Below are 26,691 nucleotides of genomic sequence, written 5' to 3'. Positions count from 1 at the left end.
CCTGAGAGAGTTCAGGGGAAACTGAGATAAGCTGGTTACCCTCCCTAATATATGCAGTTCATTAATTTTCTGAAGGAATTTAGGCATCAATCCCTCAATACGTATTTATTAAGGACTTACGTCTGCTCAGTGCTCTGCTAGGCACTGTGAAAGATAAAAAGAGTATATAACTCATGAGCTCCATCCCTTGTCTGAAATTCTGTGACTCCCTGATTGCTTCCCAGAAGTTCATAATCTAATTTTTCAAAATATGCAACGACTGCTTACTAAACATTACTTGTCAGGCACTGTGGTTGGCACTTAGGATGCAAACATAAATGAAAGACCAAATTTGGCTGCAAGGAACTTACTGATTTAGGGGGAGATGGATGATACAGATAATATGTAATACAATACAACTTGGTAAAGGCTATCATACATCTATGGCAAAGTCTCAGGCACAAACAGCATAGCAGGATGTGACTAACTGGTTGCAGCCATGTGCAAAGACAGTGATGGTACCAGGCAGCATGTGATACGTTTCATGCAAGTGGTCGTCTACATACCGCACAATAAACATTGTAATAGTTCAGAGACGGAAAGAGCCCTCTTAACAGGGTCATTATATCTGTGTATACAGGGAAAGACCTTATTGAAATGAGAGGATTTAAGGTAGACTGGAGTAAAAATTTAATATGTATGGATAAATATAAAAGAAGACTTGCATGGACCAATCATACTAGTTTGTTAGGAACCAACGATTATGTTATATACAGTTCAGTGCATCTGAGGTACAAAAACCAACCAACCACCACCAACAAAAGATGAATTAGCAGAGATGGGGAAGATAAAATTCCATGTGAATGTACCAGAATCACCAAAGATCGAGACTAGAAGCAAGAAAGATTAACACCCTTCAGCATTAGATAGATTTAACAAAAGAGGAAGGTTTTATGTAGAAGAAAAAGATAAGAAAAAATAGGCTAAGGTCAAATTATGAAAAATCATGAATTGCCGAGAAGCTTGGAATTCCTTCCTTAGACACCTTGAAGGCTTTTGAGAAGGGAAGTGCTAGGGTGAAAGTTATATTTTAGGAAGCTGAATCTGGAAAAAGTGATAATCCAGGTCTTGCATGAATTAGAGAAGATTCTAAGTTAATTAGTTAAAGCCAAGGAATTTTTATCATGCATGGAAGGGAATATTAAATACAGTTCTCCCTTTTTGCAGCAGATCACAGCTGCCGGCTGAAGGGAGGGAGAGGTTCTTGGCATCTCTCTAAGAGGTTGGGAAGCTGATGCACCTGCCGAGAGAGAAACTGGCACCTCTTCTACATAGAGAAGCATGGCAGCCATGAGTGAACCTTTTGCCTTCATCAGGAGCCCCCTCATAATTGGAGAAGGTCATCTCCAAGAAGAAATCAAAGAAACAAGACCTTCCAGCTCCAGTTTCGAAATAAAAAACCACCCAGAAAATGGTTGCACGTATATATGCCTAGATTGAACTAAAACAAAAGTAAAGAAAAAGTCTTCCATATCGTTCCATATTGTAGACACTTTCAAATTCCTTTCCATAATCTATGTCTATTTCTAATTCTACCTGTACAAAATATAATCATGCCTGCTTGTAATCACTTATGCATACATGAATACTAGTAAGTTAAACTTGTTCATCTATTTACAAAGACAGTGTGATACATAGTAGCTTAGGAATTGCTTCTTTTCCCTATGATTTTAAATGTACAACGAGCTTCTTTCTAAAACACATATTTGCAGATGTCACTTTAAACACTATTTTCTGAGATTATATTTTCCATAGAAAACAGATGTCTGCAATTATCCCTTTTTTGACCTCTGAGACTTATCAAAGTCAAATAGGTAATCATCCAATCAGACGGGCTATCATTATCAGAAGAAAAGTAATTATAATCTGAATATGTTTGAACATGATTATTATAAGCTTTAAACTGTTACACTTTTGATTGGGGCAGAATTGGAAGACATTATCACTTCATAATTCAAATGATGTAACTTCACTTGTTTTTGTCATTTAGAATCTGGAGAGCTAAATTTATTTAACAATATAATTCTTTAAACATGAACAAATTATGCAATAATCTCTTTAAAACCATGAGAATGCTTCTCAAAATCTTGACAGTGAAATTAGGCGAATTTTTTTTTTTTTTTTCACCAGAGCAAATCAGAGCTCGACACTGAGCCCCGTCAGAGTAGGAAGCTTGAGGCAGACATGTTCATTTCACAGACATTTTGTGATCTGCTTGGTTCTTTTAAAGAGACCAGCTGCTTTCCTGTCTACCTGTTATGGCCCACACACTGCTGGTCCAAAGCAAAAGGAGAAAATTAGGCCAAATACAGAAATGATCAGAAAGAAAAAAAAGATGTGTAAAAAAAAAAAAATCTTTCCAAAGAAGATATATAAACGGAGAAATGAATTAGAACTAAGGATATGAATGCAGGGGGAAAAGAGTGTTGAAAACTAAATGCCTCATGGATATAGAGTAAAACATCATTTTCTATTGAAAATAATTTTATAAAACCTGATTACACAGCCCTTCAGTCCAGATGTTTGTTTAACTTGGTGAGGGGTCCTGATTTTTCTCCTTCATCTTTTCCGAGATCTGTTCCCTTTGTATTCTATTGTGTTTTCCAGCCGACCTGCTCATCTCCTCAGGAAGGAGCTAAGGGGATGCCAGGGCATTCCCGCGCTGTTGCTGGGGCCTGAATTAACAGTGAACTGGGGAATGTTGATAAAAATGAGCACGTGGGCCCGTCGGAGAATTCCTGTACCTCAGAAGTGCTGGGTGTTTGTTTTCTCTGAACATGGCAGAAGGTTAGAAACAGTAAGAAAAGAGGGGCCTTCGGAGAATTTGAAAGGCACTGAATGGATGTTTTTCCATAATCAGAACATTTCTTAGAACAATGGTTTAGGAGGCATCATTCAACTTATAATTTTAGTTTAGAGGAGTGAAGACCTGAGGCTTCCCCTTCCCCCCTTTCTCCCCGACCCAAATATAGCAGACCTTTGGAAAAGCCAAATTTGCACTTAATATCTTTCCACTTCCCATATTAAAAGTACCCCTTTCTTCTTGTTGACACATCTTTTGGACTTAATTTTTTCCCCTCCCCTGCGCCCTCCACACCCATGTTTCAATATGCTTCATTCCACAAAGAGCTACTAAGTGTCTAATATGGCCAGGCACTGTGGACATACCGGTGAGCAAAACAGACAAATACTTCTGCCCTTCTGAAGCTTATATTCTAGTTAAATTCTTATCAATGCCAGCTGCTCTGTTATTAATTGATAACAAAGGTATTAAAAGTGTTAGGGAGGATTTAAGGTGGTATTCTTTTATCATTCAGGGAACCAGCATCTTTGGTGAGGGGTAGGACCCAGTAATGTGCATTATTAAACTCCCTTGGTCACCTGGACCCTACTAAAGTATGAAAGTGATGACACAGGCTAGGCACAGTGGCTCACGCCTGTAATCCCAACAGTTTGAAAGTCCAAATTGGGAGAATCCCTTGAGCGTTAAGAGTTTAGGAGCACCCTAGGTAGCATAGTAAGACATGGTCTATTAAAAAAAAAAAATTTAAAGGTAGCTGGGCATGGTGGTGAGCACCTGTAGTCCCAGTTACTTGTGGGGGCTGAGGTGGGAGAAGGTCAAGGTTACAATGAGCCATGATCACACCACTGCACTTCAGCCTGGGCGACAGAGCAAGACCCTGTCTCAAAAAAAAAAAAAAAAAAAAAAAAGAAAGTGGACTCCTGCCACAGAAGTGGGAGACTTGCAAGCTAAGCCATAGGAGGGTTGACCTTGTGCTGCCAGGATCTTTGTGGGTGCCTCCTGGAATTTCACCACATGGACAGGCACCTGTTCGTTCCACCTTTCCAAGGCTGGACTGCACAGACACCTCCTCTGCTCTCTCTAGTGTGCAGAGATTGTGAGCTCACTACTTTGTTAGTCCCTCAGTGGCAGAGAACCTGTTTGATTAGGATGACTAATAATGTATAACTCCCTATCTCCTAGCACTGCCTGGGACAGTGTGAGTGCTCAGAAACATCTAAACAAAAGCATGGCTGTCTATTTCACTTCCTAAAAGCTTTGGCGCTCTTTTTAGTCCACATGGAAAGATCTTTCATCGTCTGTGTGCTCCCTGTTGGTCACAGATTCCCAGCCTAACATATTATCTCACAAGACGTCGAACTGGAAATTCCCAGCTAGATTCTTACTCTACATTTTATCCAGCTCAGGCACCTAGATTATGGCACTACTTTTAGATGGAGATACTTTCTTGATATTTAGACCACAATGCCAAAACTTTTGCACATCCATGCACTGCTTCTGATGCATTTAGCTCATTAAAGTAGGCGGCATCCAGCTGCATCCACCATCTCTCTCCTCCTAATCTACTTTCAAATAACCAAGGCAGCCTATTAACACGTGGTGTTTTCATCAGACTTTGCACACTACTGCCTTTGAGCCTTGTGATCACATCATTTCCCATCTTTTCAGAATGTCCTTTCTCTCCAGTTTTACCCGGACCCATTCTATCCAACTTTCAAAACCCACCCAGCAAACACAATGCCCATCATCCATCGTCTCTGAGTGGGGGCAGCAGCAGTCCGAATGACCCTTTCCCACAAGCCTTCTGTGACCACTACAAGCACTCCCTCCTCCTTCTCATTGCTTTGTGCAATTATTTTCTGTAGAAATTACTCAGCATCCTCATTTGCTCTGTAAATTATCTTTTTATACAATTATAGATGCCCACATGTATGCTTAATTAGCTCAATAAGAAACCCAATAGCACATTGGTAAGAGCATAGTTTGGGGGGGTCCAGCAGACTCAGGTTTAAATCTAGGTCCTCCCCTTGGTGAAGATATGACTTACAACAAGTTACTTCTTGGGATTTCAGCTTTGCCATCTGAAATATAGGGTAAGTGTATCTACCTGTATTAAGCAGGTCTTTCATTCTAATTCTTTGATGTGTGGGACCTTGCTGACCCTGGAGAGATTGCTGCTCCCAAAACTGGCCAGTTCCTAGAGATAGCAACCAACTGATCTGTGAATGTGCGTCTCTATGCAAACCAACCAATCTAAAGCCCACACCCACATATTACCTCCTTTCTCTGGGCTCTCACATTTGGGTCACTAGTCCTGTGTCCTAGTCACTGCCAGGGCCAGGTAGCAGGCAATGAGGGGTAGACCCTATGCCTCAGAGCCTGCTAAAATTATTCAAACTATCCAATCCTAAGACCAACCTGGACAACATAGTGAGACCCCCATCTCTAGAAAAAAAAAATTAAAAAATTAGCCAAGTGGCATGTGCCTGCAGTCCCAGTTACTAGGGAAGCTAAGGTGGGAGGATCCCTTGAGCTTGGAAGGTTGAGGCTGCAGTGAGCTATGATTGTGTCACTGCATTCTAGCCTGGGTGACAGAGCAAGACCCTTTCTCTAAAAAAATAATAATCATAAATTGAAAATAAATAACCCTAACAAATTCCAAGGTGATGCTGATGTATTCTTTAGGTACCACACTTTGGGAATCATTAGCCTAATCATAGTAATCCTTCAGTAAATGGTATCCCATAATTATTATTTTATCAGTTCCTTTAGGTCAGAAACTAAACCTTATACCTTGTATCCCCCATAACAAAGGGGCTCACGGCAGGCACTCAATACAAGATGCTGAAGGCTATTTGACATTAAAGCTTACTAAATAGTGAACTCTACCTATTAAGATATGTTTGTGACTAGTCTAGGCATGGTGGTTCATGGCTGTAATCCCAGAACTTTGGGAGACCAAGACAGGAGGATCAGTTAAGGCCAGGAGTTGGGGACCAGCCTGGGCAAGCTAGCAAGACCTTGTCTCTACAAAAAAATTTAAAAATTAGCCAGGTGTTATGGTTATGCACCTGTAGTCCTAGCTACTTGGGAGGCTGAGGTGGGAGACTCGCTTGAGCCCAGGAGGTCAAGGTTACAGTGAGTTATGATGGTGCCACTGCACTCCACCCTGGGTGACAGAGCAAGACCCTGTCTCTAAAAAAAAGAAAAAAGGTACCTTTGTGAATAGACTAGGAACTTGTCTAGTTAGGAATATGATCTAGTTAGCCATTGCTGCATAACCATAACAAATCACCCCAATGCTTAGTGGCTTAAAATAACAACCATTTTACTATATCTCATGATTTTGTGAGTCAGAAATTTGGGCAAGGCTTGCCTAATCAATCTTCCGTTTCATGAGGCATTGATGGAAGTCATGCAAAGATACTCGACTGGCAGCTTGGCTGAATCATTTATATGGCTGATACCTTGCAGGGATGGCTCGAAGCTGGGCTCCATGGAGACTGTCAGCTGGAGCTCCTCCACTTGACCTTTCCAATGTAGTGGCTTCAAGGTAGTCAGATGCCTTACATGGCAGCTTAGGGCTCTATGAAAGAGTGTTTCAGTTAGTAAGGTGAAAGCTACATGGCCTTTTATGATCCAGCCCCAGAAATCCCATTTGGTCACTTTCACTGTATGCTATTGGTCATCAAAACAAGCTTCCCCCATCCTCTCCCCAGATTCAAGAGCAGGAGATATGAATCCCTCATTTCACAGGAGGAGTGTCAAAGAATTTGTGGGCCACATTTCTAAACTATCCCATAATGTGTGGTTGCAGCCCTGTGTCTAGTGAAGGGAATAAAACAAATAAACAAATGACCTAGGGCTTTATAATTGTACTCTGCTGTTCTCCGTTCTGAACTTTTGATATTGAATCTTCTTCCCCAATATTTCACTGGAAGCCAGGCAGCTTCCCCATGACCATCTTCATCTTATGACTGTAAGTTGGAATGAGTATCCATATACCTGTCAGAAATGCCTAGTGCACTAAAACCCACAATGAAATGCTCTTCCCTATTGCAGGTTCATTATACAGTATGAAAAATCACATCCCCCAAGGACACAGTCCCGGTTGGCATTTCTCTCTCCCACTGTAATCTAAAATGCCTGGGATACAGGTGTGCTTCTCATTCATGTCTCCAGTGTTGGGATGGGAGCCTAAACAGCCAGATACAAACCCGATGTTCCTGTTGTCTCCGAGGGAAGCACCAGCAGTCTGAATGACGCCTTCTCTCATGTCTCCAGGGCTGTACTCCCTTTGAGATGCTGTGTGACCAGCACAACATGTCAGCAGGAACTAAATGATGACCTCAGCAGCAGTCCAAGATTATTTTGGTTACATTACTCTCTGTGATTATCCAAAAGGTAAAACAAAAAGTCATTTAAACATGCAGCTCGTGCTCTTCCTGCACAACAAAGGATCTCCTGGAAATCTTTTATTTTTTAAAATGACATTATAATGTTATGCTTTGTTTTCATCACTTTTATCATCATTTCTTAGCAGAAGCCCAAGTGGCTCAGCTAGGGTAAAAGGGAAAAAAATCATGATTCATTTGTATACATTTGTCCTAGTGGGAATTTGATGTGATGGAAATATAAGAATATTAAATTAGAGGCACTCACTCCATTATTTCTGTTCTATTTGAACCAGACACAAGATGCAAACATTATATGGAGCCCAAGAATGCCACAGTAATTCAGTGACACATGAGCCCCCACCAGAACACTTGGTTATTTCTAAACTGAGTGGACATGAGCTTTCTCTGCTCTCTGGTGTCATTGATGTCTCTGGTTTAGTGAATCCTTCACCCCATCCCAAATCAATTCCTCCATTAAAGTCCCTCCCTTAAGATAACAGCTTATGTAGTTCTGGAGAGAATGGGGTCAAGTAAGCCACACACTGCGCTGTCCTGAAGTCAGCTTGTTTCCCTACAAACCTCTTTCAGCAAGGCCTCCCCAGGCCAGTCCTCGGCAGCTCTCTTCTAGGAATCAGAGCTGACCAGCTACCGAGGCCAGTGTATCAGTTGGGATCTAACCAGGAAACAGAAACCACCAGAGAATTCCAAACAGGACTTTGATGCAGGGATCAATTACACAAGGGATGGAAGAGCTGAGAGGCCAGCCAGGGCGGGGTGAGGAATCCAGACTGCAAAGACAGGAAGCTGACACCACTGCAGGGCAGAGGAAAGGGAGGAGGGGGTTCCCCGAGCTCAGGGTGCCTCTGGAGTCTCTGCGTCACCGGGTGGAGGCTGGAACCATAGTGGACCTGTCTGGCAACAAATGGAGTGGGAGAGGTACGCAGCTGGGAAGGAGGGGAGAAGGCCTCGTTTCTCCCTCTCTACCTCCACCATCCAGCGCTTCCTATCATCCTCTGATCTTAGAAAAGCAACCTACAGGGGTCAGGCCCCTTTGATTTAGAACAGGGTAGAGAAAGGGCAAGAAACAGATCTCGGGAAAACAAAGCCAGAATGTGCACTGCCAGTAACACCGCAAAGCTTGTCTCACTCAGATCTCTGCAGTCTCTCCAGGCCCCTGCACACATCCACCCCTAGCTCAGGTTCAAAGGTCTCAAGCCACTGACGATGCAACCTTGTGGGACACCAGCCTTCCTCATGAAGGCTCCGCTCCCATCAAATCTCCAGCCTCCGTTAACCCGCTCCTTCGGCCTCCCACCCAGTGCTACCTTTAGCTCACTGTGGTTCCCGCTGACTCACCAGTGTCTTTACGGATTTGACTTGATCTTAGATCCATTTCTGTAAGCTGAACTCCAGCTCTAGTGGGTATGGTCTGGGTTTGGTATCAAATAACCTTCTTTCTCACCACAGAAATATTCTATCCTTTTCTCTTTTCCAGCAGAAGATAGTGTTTTGCTCTCATGATAGGCCCCATTCAAGAGGGAAGGGAGGGAGACTCCACCTCTTTGCAGAAGAGCTTGTAGGGTAAGAGAAATTGCTGTGGACAACTTTGAAAATACAACCAGTCCCATGCAGAGACTTTACAGATCTCCTCAATACTAATCAATAGTTTTTCTCAAAGATTTCCTCCCTCCCTTACTTTTTCTCTTTCTCCCTTCCTCCCTTTTTATTTTCTTTTAGTACCTAGAAAAATACAGGAAAACTTAATCGTTGAGAACCAGCACATTTCTGAATACAGCTTAATTACAGATTAAATCTTAAAAGATTTAATGGCTCTTTATTTTGTCTTGATTTTGTCAGTCTAGACTCTAACACCTTTACCACTAATATATTCTAATATATGAAGAGAAAGAAACTGAACTCAGGCCCTATCCCCATGTTAGAGACTGACTGTGCCCTCTCAAATTTAATGTTGAGGTTCTTCCTAATCCCCAATGTGATGGCATTAGGAAATGGAGCCTTTGGGAGATAATTAGGTAACGAAGGCGTAGCACCTCACTCTCTGGGGTGCCCTTATAAAAAGGAGACTCCTGAGAGCTCTTAGCCCTCTTTTTAGCTACCAACACAGAAAAGGGCCTTCACCAGAACCTGACCATACTAGCACCCTGGTCTGCTACTTCCAGCTGCCAGGCCTGTGAGAAATAAATTTCTGTTGTTTATAAGCCATGCAGTCTATGATATTTTTGTTAGAGCAGCCCAAACTGACTCACACCCCCAAGAAAGGTGACTCTACTTGCCATCTTCCCCATGGCTGTCAGGCAACACAATCATCTTCTAGGTATGACATTCTTACCCACAAAGTTTTTCTGCAACTTCTCCATTTCCCTGTATGGCCATGTCAGGGAGTAAATAGATGCTCCCCCTCCCCAAACAACAGGACTTAACAGCAATCAAATCAAAGACTGGGCCTCAGAATTAATTGTACCAGGCCTACTCAGCAGAGAGCAGGACCCCTCAAGACCATGGTTCAGCTGGGGAGACAGCCCTGGACACAGCAGAGGGCATCTTTGCCAAAGTAGGTCCTCCAGCCCAGGCTGCCTCATCTTTCCACCAAGCCCTGGAAAAGAGGCTTTTCTGGTGTGATCTAGCTCCCACAGTGGGAGAGAGAAGAGTCCACATGCACAAAAGATGGTCTTTCTTCTTGAAGTTAAGTGTGCTACAAAGACGGGACAGATGGCCACATCTTAACCAGAAACTAGACTTCAAGATCATTGAGGGTAGTGTTAAATCAAGTTTAACCTAAAGCTAAAGGTTTCTCTGTACATCGTGAACTACAGCCTACATGGAAGTGTAAACCAACTGTAGTCTACTGTTGTGCCAATCACCAAGTTTTGATCAATCAAATGTGGCCAAACGTTTAAACCATGTTCAAATAAGGTAAACGCTGAGCTATAAACAATCCGGCGGTTTCTGGACCTCGTTTCCATTTTCTGTAAGTCACTTTCCCTTTTCTGTCCATAAATCCTCTTCCACCACGTGGCTGTGCTGAAGTCTCAGAGCCTATTGTGGCTCAGGAGGCTGCCCGATTTGCAAATTGTTCATTGTTCAATTAAACTCTTCTAATTTTAGTGCAGCTGAAGTTTTTCTTTTAACAGAAGATACAAGCAATATACCAAAATGCTCTGACCACCACATAAGCATTTAAATACCCGGTTAAAAGAAAACAGAGGCAAACTGAGAGCAAGTGAAATACCCTTTCTTTGGGTTCTGATTTCCTTGACTCAGGGACCAACTTTTGGGAGCTACAACCGTTATGATTACACTGAGCTTAGCTCCAAAAACCTATCAGAGCTAACACCTCCTTTTTATAATGGCTTTTTAATATCCTCAATAAAATTAATATGCATAACTCATCCTCACACATTTCAAAAAGAAATCAACACAATGCCCTAACTGATATAAAAGAGACACAATAATATTTATAATAAAATAATGCGCATTTCTATATATATATATATATGCCCAGGCAGAGCTGCGCTAGAAGTCACAATCAAGTCACGAGGCCTCACAGATGCGTAGAGGCCCTAGGAACATAATAGTTACAAATGCAGCTCTGACAAGTCATTGTTTCTGTCATCAGTGAGGTGATTTTCTGAAATAGGGAACCACTCCTGACAGCACTCTAAACAAAGCAGAGTATAATCTTCTTCTTGATTGGTATGATCATGCAAAATTCAGTGTATGTGGAAACAATGCAAAAAGAACTCATGGAATTTTTAAAAACTGAGTTAGATTCTAAGTTCAAATAATATTAGGTTTTTCACCTATCAGGATGTGTACATCCCAGATGAGAACACTCAAAAGTCATGTGGGATACAGGATGAATTGTTTCTGTTGGCCTCCACCCAGTAAATGGTAGTAGTACCCCTATCCTTGTAACAACCAAAAGAAGTCCCTGCAAATGTTCAAAATAACCTCAAGGGCATCGAAACCATGCTCTCAAGTGTTTCTCAGCTAGTCTTTTTGAATGTATTCCAACTGCGAGAAACTTAAGAGTGCTAGGAACTAAGAGCTTTATATGTATGAAGGTCCAGGTACAATTATTATTTCCCTGTCACACATAAGAAAACCAAGGCACAAAGAGGCAAGGTAACTTCCTAAGCTCACAGAACAAGGCTGCAGGTTGGGGTGGGAGGCAAAAGTAAGCAGTCCAGAATCCACATTAACCACCACTTCCTTCCAGTTGTGGTGGCAGGCACCTGTAATTCCCAGCAACTCAGGAGACTAAGAAGGGATGATCACTGGAAGCTGGAAGTTTAAGACCAGACAGAGCAACATGGTGAGACCCCATCTCTAAAAAAATGTTTTTAAAATTAGCTGGGCGTGGTGGTGCATGCCTATAGCCCCAGCTACTCATGAGGCTGAGGCAGGAGAATTGCCTGAGCCCAGGAGTTCCAGGCTGCAGTGAACAGTGATTGTACCACTGCACTCCAGCCTGGGCAACAGCAAGAGACCCTGTCTCTTAAAAAACAAAACAATTACCACTCCCTTGCTTTGTTTGCCTCTGCATTTGTGAGACTTTTCAACCTGTTTCCTACTGATAGGTCTAGGTTCTGACAACATGAAAAAGACCTTCAGACAATCACAGAAGACTGTTGACTTATTCTGTCCTGTTTCTCTTTCTAAGCTTGAAAATCCAGCAACACCGTGTCCACAGACTCCGGAAAGTGTCCTCAGAGCTCGGTTCTTAGCTCACCTCTGTGACCCTTCCTGAGTTTGCTTTTCATCCATGGGTTGCTGACCTATTTCACCCATTCGGGTGATATGATAACTAAGCCAAGTAAAAGGGGCATAATTTACTGCCTGCCCCTGCTTTTTCCGATTATCCCATTTGAGCCTCACTAATCTTTTCCTTACCTCTCTCACCTCTCCTCACCTCACCGAGCTCTTCCGTTTGCTCTGTCAGACCACCGGGTACAGCGATGATAACCTGCCTTCACTCCCGGCATCATCTCAAACAAAGGTCTGCTTCACCAAATGGGGTGTTTCAGCAGCGAGCAGCTCACCTCTCACCCACAGCTGCTCTGTGCATGGCTCAGGAAGAGTCTCTGAGCACAGATCTGGAATGCAGAGCCCCCGGCCTCATGCTCACCCTTCTTTTAGCTGTCCATCAGCAGCACATTCTAGTTGGCTTACCTGTGCAAGCTGGTTGGAGCCTCTGTAACACTGATGGTCCTAAATTGCTCTGTGAAAGACAAAGTCTCATGCTCCTTGCAGAAATATCATTGTCAAGCAAGTAAACATAAGTCACAAGGTCTTTGAAAATTTGCTAGGTACTCTGGCCATGAGCTCCACTAGCTCCCCTCCAAGGATGACATCCAGCTGTATGAGATAGTTTAAAGAGATGCAAATGCACCCAAACAGGATTATGCACAGGATTTTAATTTGCCTGTGCCTAAACAGTTACTCTAAGAAGATTTTCAAATCAACACTTTGGTGTTATTCTCTGATATGGTTTGGCTCTGTGCCCCCACCCAAATCTCACCTTGAGTTGTGATCCTCAGTGTTGGAGGAGGGGCCTGGCGGGAGGTGATTGGATCGTGGGGTGGTTTCTAATGGCTTAGCACTATCTCCCCGGTGCTGTCTCCTGATAGAAGTCTCAAAAGATCTGATTGTTTGGAAGTCTGAAGTACCTCCCCCTTCACTCTCCTGCTGCCATGTAGGAGGTGCTTGCTTCCCCTTCACCCCTCCGCCACAATTGTAAGTTTCCTGAGGCCTCCTCGGCCATGCCTCCTGTATAGCATGTGGAACTGTGAGTCAATTAAATCTCTTTTCTTTATAAATAAGCCAGTCTCAGGTAGTTCTTTATAGCAGTATGAGAATGAACTAATATGTTTACTCATAGCTATTTCTTCACCAACCTCACTTTCCTGTGCTCCTGTTCAAGGAGCCACTATCATTGAGCCCAATACTCTATAGCAGAAACAAGGAGAGATGATATAGAAAGACAAGCAAAGAGAGAAACCACAGCACAAAAGGACTGTAGGGCAATGTTTTGGAGATTATATTTTTAATCCAATGTACCAAAGATAGGAGGTCTTCAACGTGGAGTCCTTGAAAGCCCTGAGAGCAAGCCCAGCCTGATAAAGAACGTGTTTCACCTCAATCAAGTCACAATCAGAATCCACGATGTTTCTCCTCAATCTTCACCAAACAGAGGTGCCCATAAACAGAGACCTTATTCTCTTTCTCCTCTTTCCTTTCTTCCATCTGTAGTTCCTTCCATTTTTTCCTGAATAAAACAAACACAGAGGCAAAAGCCTCTATACAAAAAGCCTTTCTTTCATAGGTCTAGTAGAGACCTTGGAAATATTCAAAGCCCATCACCCAAGAAAAGGCAGGGGAACAATGAAAATGTATTTTCTGAGTTACATCAGGAAACAGAATGTTTTAATTCATCTTTCAAACACTGTAAATTCAACCTCTCAGTGATTAAATTGAAGTCTAATAAGACAAGATGGCATATCTGAGTCACCTCTCTTGTGTTTTAATTCTCCTTCCCCTGCCAGCTGCACTCTTTTGACAATAGAATCCAGTCCTGCTTCATATGACACCAGTGTCCCTTGCCTATCCCTCCTTCCAAGCTCTGGTCACACGTTCTCTAACTCCTTGCTGGCCATCTTCACCAGATGTCCTTCAATACCTCCAGCCCAAACTCACCTCCCCTTTGCACAATGGTCCTCACTCCTTATCCCTCCATACCTTCAGCCCCCTTTCCCATTCCTGGCTGGAAGCAACCCCACGGTATATTTGCTTATATTCTACTTTGTGACTGATACATGATGCATCTCAGCACTAGACTGTAAGTTCCTTAAGAGTCAAATCTGTGTTGGATTCATTTTTGTATTCATCACATCATTTAGCAAGTGCCTTGCACACTGGAGTACTCACTAAATATTTCATGAATGCAGAGGGCATTCAGCCTTTTCTGTTGTTGGCAGGGAAATCAAAGGGACCCAAATGAGTGGGGAAGGAGTGGAGCACTATTGTGGCAAAGTCTGGGGTATGGGAAGGGAGCAACATCCTCTGCAAATGCCTTACAGAATGCTGGTCATTCCAAATGTTCAGTAAGACATAGTTGACTGACTGACCAATGCTCATGGCTCTTGGAAAGCTGTTGGAATGGTCGGGTGATGACATTTTCTTTTCATTAGCCCTAAAGGCACAGAGTCAGGAGCCAGAGCAAGGGGGCACGTTGCATACTCTTTCTGCCCAGTGCCACAGACAACAAACCCCAAGTCTCTGCTCCTGCTGGACTGCCACAAACATATATAATGTCTACAAACTTTGGATGAAAGGTAATAGGTCATCACCATCATTATCACAGCTTTTCACTTTCCCACTAAACTATGAGCTTCCTAAGAATGAGGATCAATCTACCTTAGTACTTAACTCATTCATCTTGATAGCTATGATGCCTGGCACATTGGTGCTCAATGAATATGTGTTGAACGTCGAGTTCAACATAACATAGAGAGATCTTAATATACATGAGGCTAAAAATATGTATGTAAGGAAATGTGATTATTAAGAAAAACTATTAATCAGCTGTTTTTTAATGTTCATGGCAAATGGTCCTGGAATGAATATGCTTAAACTAAAATTTAAAAAAATTAAATCAGAACGGTTTCTTTTCTCTCTCACAGTGTGTTTTACAGACCACCTGCATCAGAATCACCTGGGATATATTACACATAAAGAGAATATATATGTTTCAGATTTGTGTGTCCCCACTCCAGAATGAGTGAATGTTATTCTTTGGAGTGGGCCTGGAAGCCTACATTTTAAACATATACTGAGGGGTTTAGCAAATTTGAGTACACTGAAATTTCAGGACGTTGGCCTGGAGTGACAAGTGAGAGAATTGTTATGGGGAGAGTTGATACACCCTGAGACTCAAGTATCCAAAATACCTGAGGAATTTTCTCTCTAGGTTCTTCGAGCATATGATAGATCTCTTTTTGTCTCTGATGACTTAGAGCCAGGAAAGTGGTCAAGATGACCTCACAAGATTCTTTCCAGATATGTAATGCTATGAAAAACACACTCGCCATCATTTCAACACATGGAAATTCAATGTGCACAGGAACGAAACTCTGGACCTGTTATTTCTTTGCTGGTGATGAAAATGGCTTTGCTAGTTTGTCTTCCTTTTCAGTTGCTTTCTCTTCTGTTAATGAAGTCCAATATTATTGAATGCCTTCTTGGTGCAAGCCTCATGCTAGAAGCTTTGGAAGGAAGTTAGAATATGAATCAACCATCCATGAGGAGCTCACCACTCAGGACATATGATGAGAGGTATGCATATGGAAGTTAAGCAGCAACTCAAAACACTAGGGAAAGTGTCATGGGACAGTGTTTGCTGAGTGCTCAAAGTTAATTATATTACAAATAATGTCTCAGGGTATTCTGAGGAGAGTGATCATTTCAAGCTGGGAGTATTGATTTGACCCAGCCTCAAGGAATGGGGGAGGATTTGGAAAGGCAGAAAGGAAAAGGAAGGGTGTATCCAGGAAGTGGAGTGGCATGAGCAAATTTTAGATAAGGAGAGGTAAACCCACTTGACACGAGTGGAGGTTTAATCAAGAATGGCGGGAAATAGATGAGTAAACTGGAGAGCTGCTTCATGGAGGGTTCTAATGCTATACAATGAGAATTGTGGACATCTTCTTAGAGGGAAATTAGAGGATTACAGGTAAAACTTTTGAGAAAACATTATTTATTTAACTAGTTAGTTTTTGGAGACATGGTCTCACTCTGTTACCCAGGCTGGGATGCAGTGGTGTGATCATAGCTCATTGCAGCCTGGAACTCCCAGGCTCAAGCCATCCATCCACCTCAGCCTCCTGAGTAACTGGGACTACACTACCATGCCTAGATAACTTTTTCTTTTCTTTTTAGAGATGGGGTCACTATGTTTCCCAGGCTGGTCTCGAACTTCTGCTTTGACTGCGCTCCCAAAGCACTGAGATTACAGGTGCAAGCCACCATGCCCAGCCGAAAAGTAGTACTTTTACAAGATTAATCCAATGGCAGTTGTAGGGTGATTTTTGAAGAGAAAATATGTACAGTAGGTAGACAATTAGAAAGCTATTGCAATGGACCACATACGAGATAAAAAGACTCTAACCAGGGTTGGAGCACAGTATGAACAAAAAGCAAGAAAGAAATGCAAGAGATGTTATGAAGTGAAGAAAGGACAACGAAACTCAGTGACCAACTGTACATGGGGTTGCAAAAGAGAGAGGAATCAAAGATGGGCATCCTTTTTCATCTCATAAGTGTTGATCACCGCTTAGCCATACCCAACCTTTTGTAGACAAAGGTGTTTCCTCTGTTTCTGAGCCTCGCCTATGCATTTTTCCCTTGACTTATATCCGCTTCAGTAATAACCCTGTCTGTGCATTTCTAGGCATTTCTGTATCGCATGCTGCTATGAAAGAGACGTCCAATTCCACTTGTTGAGAGCAAACAGAAACTGGGGAAAACCAGGCCATTGTTCAGAGGTAAGTCATATCTTGGCACATCTGCTTTTTAGTGAAAGTACTCTGGCTCAGATGTAAGTGTGTAGCCAGCAATAAGCCATTGATGGATGATAGATTCATTGATAGACACATGGTGGGAGAACAATGATAAGGAAGAAATGTTAGCACATATGATATGCCATCATTTCAAAAAACGGAACTGTAATTTCTACACTAGGTTTGTTTCCTAGGGGAGGAAAATGCAAGCTATTCTTGGGGCTTACTCAACAACTCAGAAAGAGAAGAGAAAGCAGACCCTGAAGCCCTGGAGGAAGATTCACTGTGCTCCAACTCAGACACAATCTAAAGCACTCCTTGAGCTTCTACAGTGAATGACTCTCTGGTAAAGTTTGCAAATAAGGAACTTGAAGCAGTGAGGTCAGATGAGAGAGAGATTGGCATGGCATTCACCTTCCATCCCAGAGAGAAGGGCAAGTGCTTTCGTTAAGGATGGCCTCATTATATGGAGCGTGTCTTATCCGGAGGAGGGTAGAAAATGTCTTAAGACATCTCAATCAAAAAATCCAATGTTTGATGGAGATAGGGATAGAGATGTCTCCTACACATTTGGAAACAGAGGCTGGCTTCAAGGAGAACCAAGGAACACTGCAGAAAGTGGTAGATGAGGTTGTACTTCTGGAAAAGGGGACAAGATGAATCCTCCAATTAGATATGCGTAAAATCTGGGGAGAAAGAACTGCCTAATAAACATCTCATCACAGCTAGAAAATGGGGGTTATTCCCACCCTGGGTCTGGGCCCTCTAGAGCTGTGTGGGCAGAAAGAAAGACTCAACGGAGCTTGAGTGCTTGGCAGAGGGTGGAAAGAGCACCTCCTCAGACTGCTTTGGCGACAGTCCACTATGCTGTGCAGGTGTGGCAGGCTGAGAGTGGGAGCAGACAGAGGACCTATGTGAGAAACAGCAGTCAGCAGTGGAAAGAAGAGGCAAGAACTGTCTGAGGACCCCATTCATGCCTGGGATTGGAGTTTCTGCCAGCTTATCACCAATTCTGCCTGTACTTTGGTCCTTGCCCAGGAGGCAGAGACTGATGTGAAGATTCATGGCACTGTAGCCAGAGGTGCAGCGACATCTATGGTACATGGATTTCCCTAGCAGCTCTACGGACCTGGCAGGGCAAAAGGCTGCCACATGGAAACGGGAGGATAGAAACAGCCATAATTCTGATGCTGGCTGGCACTGAAAAGTGCTTATTATACTCCAGGCACTGTGCTGAGCTCTTCACACGTTCCAGTGCTTTCAATCTTCACAATGAACTTATGAGAGCTATTACTATCCCCTAAGAAGACTGAGGCACAGACAGATTAAATAACTGACCTATATTTATACAACCCAGGTTCCTCACCGCCATGAGAGAGCTCAGATGATTCGCCCTCAGTTTGGAGTCTGAAAAAGAAACTCTAAAGAAGAACAGAGACACAGATTGCTGGGCTCTCCCTTAGGCCCAAAACTCTCCCTTAAACACTGGGTCTCACAAGCAGATGCCTTGAACAAAGCCTGTGCCCAGCTAAGTGAAAATCTTTCACTTACCTTCCAGAGGTCACCCTGATGCAGACGAACAGAAAAGATAAATTTGCTCAGTTTCAGATGTAGCCATCGTTCCTATCACAGGCAAGAGCATCTTCGGAGTGATGAAAAGCTCTATAATTTTAAATGTGTTATTGGTCTAAGCACAATTTACACTAGGGATGAAAAAAAGGAAGAGATTTATGAGATGTAAGATAGAAAGATAAACTCTTGTCCCTTAGTGGCTATTAGAAACACTGCTAACATACCATAAATGTGTGAAAGATGACATGATTATTTTGCATTTCCAGTGGGCATTTCATATGTTGCAAGAATTTACAGGGACCAAAGTCCCCAGTAAAGATGGTAGAGTCTGGGGAGGGGGGTGGAGAAGGCCCCACTGACCAAGCCCCCATCTGGGATGGGTATAGGGCAGGTGGCTTTAGGCAGAGAGAGCATACTCCATTGCCTAAGGTGCAACACCTACCAGCATCCTCTTTATTTCCTGCCTTTAGCCACCTGCTCTGGGGGCAGGCTCAGTGGCCAGGCACTGCCTCATGTTTCATCAGGCTTTGGTGTCAGATTCTGGGTCTAAGTCTCCAGTCCATCACAAAATCTGAAACAAGAGAGGGCAGCCAGGACAGGAGAACTGGCAAGGTTCATCTACCTACCCCCAAAAGCCTCATAAACATAAACATCCAGTGAGTTAGTGCCACCAACCTGGCCTCAAGAGTCACAGGAGATTTTATCAAAGAGAAAGGGATTGGTGATCAGAAAGTAATTTACCTGAAACCCACTTGAAATTATTCTCATAGCTGGCCAATCTGGACCGGTTTTCCTGGCAGGGACATCATCAACATCAACATCTGAAAGCCCAGTCACAGGAAGTTAGTCACAGCGCAGGCTGCTGAGTCAGGGCTGGGATGCAGGTCGCATAGAGTCCTGGGGTTAAACCGGGTGATGTGTCCAAAGCTCCCCTGGCCCAGCAGCAGCCAGTGCCTTGAGCAGGAGGTAAACCCCAGCTCTGATCCCTGGAGAAAAGTGAGAGCAGGCTGGGGCTTTTAATTAATTTACTCATTTGTAGAAATGGGGTTTCACTATTTTGCCCAGGCTGGTCTCAAACTCCTGGCCTCAAGGGATACTCCTGCCTTGGCCTCCCCACGCTCTAAAATTACAGGTGTGAGCTACCATGTCCGACTTTTGGTTTTGGTGGGGCAGGACAACAACTATGGGGAAATTAGGGTTCTAAGATTTGCTCATTTTTTGGTGTCATTGGTCATTTCTTGTGGAATCAAGTACAGGGTATATGTCCCATGGCCTATAATAGAGAAGGCAGACGACTGGGTGAGGTTTCACTTTCTGCAAGTTGGAAATCTTTCCAATGGACCCACCACTCTCAAATACAAATGTTAAAAGAATTAGCAATAGAACATTTGCAAGTCAACTGAGGTGTCCTAAGGGGAAGTGCTATGGAAATGGTCTCATGAAACACTTGTGAAGTTAGTGATATGGAGTCCTTAAATGGATGGAAATGAGGGCCACATGTCAGAAGTCCTGGATTTCACTATGGTGACTCCTGTATCTGACCAGGAGAGTACTTTAGTGGCTGTATCCTATATTTAAATTTAGGCTGCAAATGGAAAAACAGTTTTTACAACTCTAAATACACTTTCTACTACAGAGAATGGTGACTGAAGCAAAAGTAAAAATAGCTGCTCGCACCACGGTTTGAGAAAATCTAAATTTGAAAATGATCATTTTTATTTGCATGCTACCAAATAAGGACATTGGGGAAGCAATGAGTCACCAGTATGTTAGCATTTACCAGATTCCAACATGATGTGAGGATATTCTTTAAGATGAGATTTGAATGCGCTCTAATCTACCTTAAGCTTTACCCTTGAAGTGTAACCCTAAGTTCCTATCTGAAAAATGGGCCATCCTTGGGAGACTCAAGTGGGAGGATCGTGAACCTGGGAGGTGAAAGTTGCAGTGAACTGAGATTGTGCCACTGCACTTCAGCCTGGGCAACACAGTGAGACCCTGTCAAAAAAAAAAAAAAGGCCAAATCACAGCTCTACAGCAGTTACAGCAGTGCTCCAATTAATAATTTCAATGCCTTCAAACACTCAAATACAAGGGAGTAAGACCTCACATCTGAAGAGTACCTTAGGCTTTTAAAATACTTTCACCTACATTATCTCATTTGATCACATTTGATTCTCAACAAAATCCTTGAGGCAAGGTGTTTGTTAAGTGTGTGGTTGTCATATTAAAATATCATTGAACTGTGGATCTTTCTGTAGAGACAGGATGAATCACTATCCTGTAGGGAAAAAAAAAGGAACAAACAAAGGAAAACTAGGAGGTTTAGAGATCTAAGCTCCCTGTTAACAGGCCCCTGTCACATGGCCCCTGTATAAACCAGTTCTCTTAAAGTGCCAAAACCCAGCAGAAAGCTTTAGAAATTGTTTACAACCCAAGTGTGTTTTCTTCTTTTCTATGCTTTTAGAAGACAGTTTAAAGAGAGTTAGGGAATGCTCTGGTCTTTTGTTTTGAAATTTTCTCTGCTTGTTGTCTGGTTGTCTGCAGACTGTGAGATTGGTCTATTTGCTTTAAACAGACTGAACAACTTTTAAAACAAGCAGGCTGTTATGATGGGTTGACTCATTTTGGATGTGCGAAGATGTTTACTGAGCTTCTCATTTAAAACTTGAAGATTCTTCTGTCTCAGTGTGACATAGTAATAGTTTAAAGGGGAGCGCCGTCTGTTGTAGTGTTTTGGAAGGTGGCATAAGAAAAATGTCTCTGTTCTACAGCATAATCAGCTATCTGCCTCTTCCCAAGGATTTTTCATGAGCCTTGGAAAGAAATCCATATCATTTAAGTTCCCAAGGGCAAACCACCATTGCCAAGAGACCACTGAGTACAATTTTCAAAGATGGAACACATTTCTTGTTATGCTTCTGGTTTAGCCCAGTATCAGAGGTGGCGCTCAGTCCCTGCATCCCAGGGGAGAATGTTTTCTGGAGAGTTGGGGACAACTGCAATAGGTTTTACAAATTATCACAGCAAAATAATGAAATAAATAAATGAAGATGACATCCACACTGCTCCCCTTCTTCACGCTACAGAGGTGGTGGGGTGGAAAGCAGGGGGGCGGGGCGGGGGGTGGTGGTGGTGAAAGGGATTACCACCAAGCCAGGAAGCTTACACTTCTGTCCCCTTGGCCTGAGTTACCACCCATCTTTGTGGAACACAACTCGCTGTGTAGGGGGTTTCTCCTGCCAGAAAGGAGGCCATGGAGTGAGCAAGTCCAGGAGTGCTGGGCATTAGGACATCAAACAGCAGGTCGTAGGGACCAGGGATTAGGAAACAAGAGGTCTGGTCCTGCCTCCCTCTCTAATTATTTGTGTGACTTTGGACTAGGCATTCTACCTCTTTCATCTGTAAAATGAGAGGGTTGGACTACGTATTCTCCAAGGTCCCTAACAGCTTCTAAAAAAGAAACATGTAGGGAAGTTGTGAAGCAAAACATGATGATCCCTGTTATCTGTAAAAAGAATAGACCTTGGAGGTGGTGCAAAAATAATCCGCAAGGATTCCTTGCGGTGGGTTGGAAAACTATAAGGAAATGTAGAATTGTGCGTCGTGTATAACATGAGTGGAGATATATGAGACAATCTAAATGGGGCACATGCAAGCTCACATCTTAAAGCAGAAAAGTCAGGCTTTTGAACCGAGGCTGGCCCTATTCTTTTCTACAATCTCTCCCCATGATAATGTAGCACCTTGTGCACACAATTAAATGTCAGCCACAGAAAACATTTCCCTTGGCTTTGTTGTTCCAGAACGGGATTCTTTTGTCCTCAATATAATGGATATGCAGAAACAATGATAGAACAGAGATTTTTTTTCTAAAGCTATGACAAACACACTGCTGCTTCCTCCCTCTCTCCCTCCTTCCTCCTTATCCCCACCCCCAAAATAAATCATTGTTCCAAAAAAAAAAAATCCCATTGTCTATTGTCCACGGAGATCAAGATCTGCCTAGGAACAGCTCTGGCGGGCGCCGCAGCAGCCCAGAGCAGCCGGTAGGTGGCGCACGAAGGCAGCGCAGGCGGAGCGCGGGGCCGAGCCCAGAGCGAGGGTCTCGCCGCCCCCACCCCTGCCGCCGCCGCAGCCGCCGCCTTCCACCCCCTCTTCGCGTGCTAATTGCTGGATACTCTACTGGGACTTCGGTCAGGGAAAAAGAAAGCGGGAATGGGAGGCGGGGAAGGGAGGTGGGGAATCCGGTTGCGAATACACAAAGCCTCCGGGGCTTCGGCGTCCCAGGAGCAGGGCGCCCCCGGCCTCTTCCCCTCCTCCTCCCTCCCTGGGCGCGGGGCTGCGGCCAGCGGGCCTCGACTTCCGCCCGAGGGGCACACAGACCAGCAGGAGGAAAATGGGGACCGCGTGCGCAGCCCCACGCGCTGCGGCGCCTGACGCCTGTCCGAGCCTGGGCGCTTTGCTCCCCAGCTCACCTATCCCGGCCGCGGAGCCCGGACCCACCCCGAGCGCAGGCCCGCCCGGCGGGAGTCGCCCTCCTCTCGAGGATTGCCGAGGCCCGCAGGAGGATTCCTTGACCTGACCGCAGGCCCCTGAGCAGCGGGCTCTGGTCGAGCCCGAGAACGGGAGGCTCCCCCAGGGGGTGCCTGGGCTGGCGGGCGAGCCCCCTTCCCGGAGGAGCCGCGGGGCCCATGCCCTCTGTGTCGGGGCTAACGCTGTCAGCTCCTGCAAAGATGAACGGCCCATGTGGTCGCCTGACCCCCCAACCTCTGCTTGGTGGAACATGATGTTAAAGAGTTCTGCTGGCCCTAAAGTCAGAAGCCTGGATTGAAACGTGAGCATTGACACCTTGGGGCTCTGTGACCTTGAGGATGTTCCTAAACTTCCCAACTCCGCACCTTCCCGGCTATCAAATGCAGGGAATAATACTTACTAGGAATGTTGTGAGAATTTTTAACAAGTGCTTCTTAACTTAGCAGGAAGCCTGGCAGAGAGTAACTATCATTATGAACAACCCGACTCTCCTTGTAGGAGGAGGGAGAGGCACAGTTTGCCGCCCTCGAGACAGACCTGGCATCGCTGTTGCAGAGACTCAGGAGTAAGGGTTCCCAGCGAGGAAACGTGGCTCCTAACAGGAGCTCCCATCTGTTCTCCGCTGTCCCCAACCCCCATCCTCCTCCTGCCCTGCTGCTGTGACTGTGTGGGGCACTCCCCCTCTCCCTCCGCTCCCTGGATAGACCTGTGATTTATGCCCCTTCTCTTTTGGAGAGTTCTGACCCGGGCTTGGGAGGCAGACACACGGGTGGAACCCCGGCTCCCCCATTTGCTAGCTGGGAATTTAACCTCTGGGGCTTCAGTTCACTCCTCTATAAAATGGTGGGCCTGATACCTACTACGTAGACAGGTTTTTTTGTGATGATTAAGGGAAATACTGTGTATAACTGCTGGCATGTACTCTCTCTTCAGTAAATTTGAAAATTTAAATTTTACAGTTGAAATTAGGTTAGATTATCTTGCAGAAAATGATGGTGGTTGATTGGAATTTCCAGATTTCCACCGAAGGTGAACCCAGCAACTGCTAACAACTTCTTACTCCCATCTGAGTCAGCAAGGTTATTTCCCTCCAGGAAAAGAGCAGAAATCCAGTGAGGCCGCATTCTCCCCAGAGCCTCACAGGTGGAACTCAGACACTTACTTAGGTTTAGATGGCCATTTTAGAGCCGGAAGAGTCTCTGGGGGTGGGCCTGGCTTTAAAGCTGCATTCTGAGCCATGATTGTGTGTCCGGCTCATCAGGGCCTCCTTCCTAGCCATCCCCGCATGCACACTGCCACCCAAGCAGAGGTGTGGTGGCTGGGGCAAGGGACTGAGCCAGCATCCACCTGATGCAGGTAGGTCAGGAGCTGTGGACCCTTCTCTAAAAGGATACTGGAGAATTTCCATGAGCATCGGATTTGTATAGCTGTTAGAAGTCCAGGAACTGGGCAGACTGATTCCCAGAGGCAGTGACAGGACCAACAGGCAGCTGTGGTTGCCAGCCTCCCAGATGCCCTCCAGTGACCCTTGCCTCCTGGTATTTATGTTCTTGTATATTCTCCTCCCCTATGAAGCAGGGCTAACCTGTGTGATCAAGTGAATATTGCAAAATGACAGTGTGACTTTCAAGCCCATAAAAGGCATTGTGGCTTCCACCTTGCTGTCTTTTGTATCACTCATTCTGGGGAAAACCAGGCACCATGTCATGAGAACACTCAAGTCGTTGCTTGGAGTGGCCGTGTTTCAAGGAAGTGAGGCCTCCACCATCAGCCAACAGCAACTCACCAGCCATGTGAGTCAGCCATCTAGGAAGAGGATTCTCTAATGCTAATCACACCTTCAGATGACAGCAGCCCTGGCCAAGAGCTTGGCCTGGTAAGAGACTCTGGGCCAAAATCATGCAGCTAAACTATCCCTGAATTCCTGACTCACAAAAAAACTGTAAGATAAAAATATTTCAGCCTATTTGAGGTGCAGAGATGCTGTATAGATGACCAACACGGCAACATGAAGAGTCCCAGGCTTCCATTGGCCAATGCGGGGCTGATAATAAGGGTTCTGCCCCCTGACTTAATCAGCTCTGCTAGTTTCATATATGTCGGGGATCTAAAAACTTTTTTTTGACCTCACCTGAGGCCCCACCTTCAAAGGATCTAGGGGGAAAAAAAACAAAAAACAAAAAAACAAAAACTCAAACCAGAATCTCTTAGTAGCACCAAGTTAATAGTAACCCTAACCTGTGTTTTCAAAAAAGTGTTGAGAGTAGGGTGTCCCCTCCCTCCCTGCACCTCCTCCCCATAGTCGGTTCTAGCACCTGGCCTAGGTGTAAAATTGTCAGCACTGTCACTGCTTTTTGGTCTTATTATGAGTGTGTCTGCTCTGATGTGTTGGTTCCGGCATGTCATGGGGGAAGTGTGAGCACAGAAGAGGAGGCTGTGTCAGATCTGTCTTTGTGTTGGCAGCCTGCCTCTAAAAAGGCTGCAGGTGAATGGGAGGAGACAGGTTATGATGACCTGAAGGGTACAGAGCCAGGCTGCTCCACGGATCAGGTGTGAATGCTGAAGTGGTCAGGTCACTCTGCTTCTTTCTGAAGTTTCCTGGGTCAGTTGTAGGACGGGTTACCTGTAGATAGAGACATGAGGCTGAGTCCATGACCCTAGCAATGGCAAACTCTTGTGCACCACTATCTAGTAGAAGTCTTACAAATTTTCACCATTGCTCACACTTAAGAATCATGTTTTTGGCTGGGCACAGTGGCTCACGCCTGTAATCCCAGCCCTTTGGGAGGCTGAGACGGATGGATCACCTGAGGTCAGGAGTTCAAGACCAGCCTGACCAACATGGTGAAACTCTCTCTCTACTAAAAATACAAAAAATTAGCTGGGCGCCTGTAATCCCAGCTACTCGGAAGGCTAAAGCAGGAGAATCACTTGAACCCAGGACGCAGAGGTTGCAGTGAGCTGAGATAGTGCCATTGCATGCCAGCCTGGGCAAAGAGCAAGACTCATCTTAAAAAAAAAAAAAAAAGAATCACGTTTTTAATTCAAGCAAAGCTAATTAAAATAAATCACTAGATAATAATCTTGGGCTGACCAAACGCTACTTGAAATCTGTACTTTGATGAAATATCTGCCAATGAGCATAGTTAACTCATATTTTTAAGTGTAAATGAATCTAAGATATCTGAGTGGGTGTTTATCCTATTCTGCTAGAGTTCTAGGCTGGTTATTTGGTGTAGACTTTAGATCCCCTAGATAGCGGCCTGTAATGGGATTGGTTTGTCAGAAAACATCAGCCTCTTGAAAACCATCCTGATCCCCTAAAATCCATTTCTTATTTTTGATGTGACACTGTTTCAGCTTTTTATTTTTTTCAGAAAGTTTTATTTCTGCTATATTTTTAGATTGAAAAGTATTTATTTAAGGTGAACAAATGATACAGCATACACAACTGCTGGAACTGCTTTTTCCTTGAGAACAAAAAGGGAATACCTAGGACAAGAATATGCAATTACCACATTTATTGTTTTCATTGAATTTTTGTCAAGTTTATCTTATTGTTAATGTGATGATACAGCAAGCCTTGGAAAAGAATAACACTTGCGTTAAAGAACAAATCTAGATAAAAATGGAAAACTGAGTTAGCCACAACCCACAAGGCCTTCTTTGGGAAGAACTCTTGAAGAGAAACCGACTCACACTTCACAGAAGAATATGGCACTGTCATTTTTCCCTTTATAGTGCCGGAGTGTTCCTGAACAGAGGC

General features: G+C 44.1%; 1 protein-coding gene across 1 annotated transcript in view; it reads right to left on the bottom strand.

The window, feature by feature from the left end:
* Nucleotides 1-18,493, bottom strand: part of SCOC (short coiled-coil protein) — a 123,945-nt gene extending 105,452 nt beyond the window's left edge. Inside the window, exon 1 of the mRNA XM_011955797.1 lies at nucleotides 18,369-18,493. The gene's annotated coding sequence lies outside the window, so the exon portion shown is untranslated. The remainder of the gene's footprint in view (nucleotides 1-18,368) is intronic.
* Between the last annotated feature and the right edge of the window lie 8,198 nt (nucleotides 18,494-26,691).

The sequence above is a fragment of the Colobus angolensis genome, unplaced genomic scaffold (assembly GCF_000951035.1).
Source record: "Colobus angolensis palliatus isolate OR3802 unplaced genomic scaffold, Cang.pa_1.0 Scaffold400, whole genome shotgun sequence".
Classification (NCBI taxonomy): domain Eukaryota; kingdom Metazoa; phylum Chordata; class Mammalia; order Primates; family Cercopithecidae; genus Colobus; species Colobus angolensis.
This window is presented reverse-complemented; position numbering and strand designations above follow the sequence as displayed.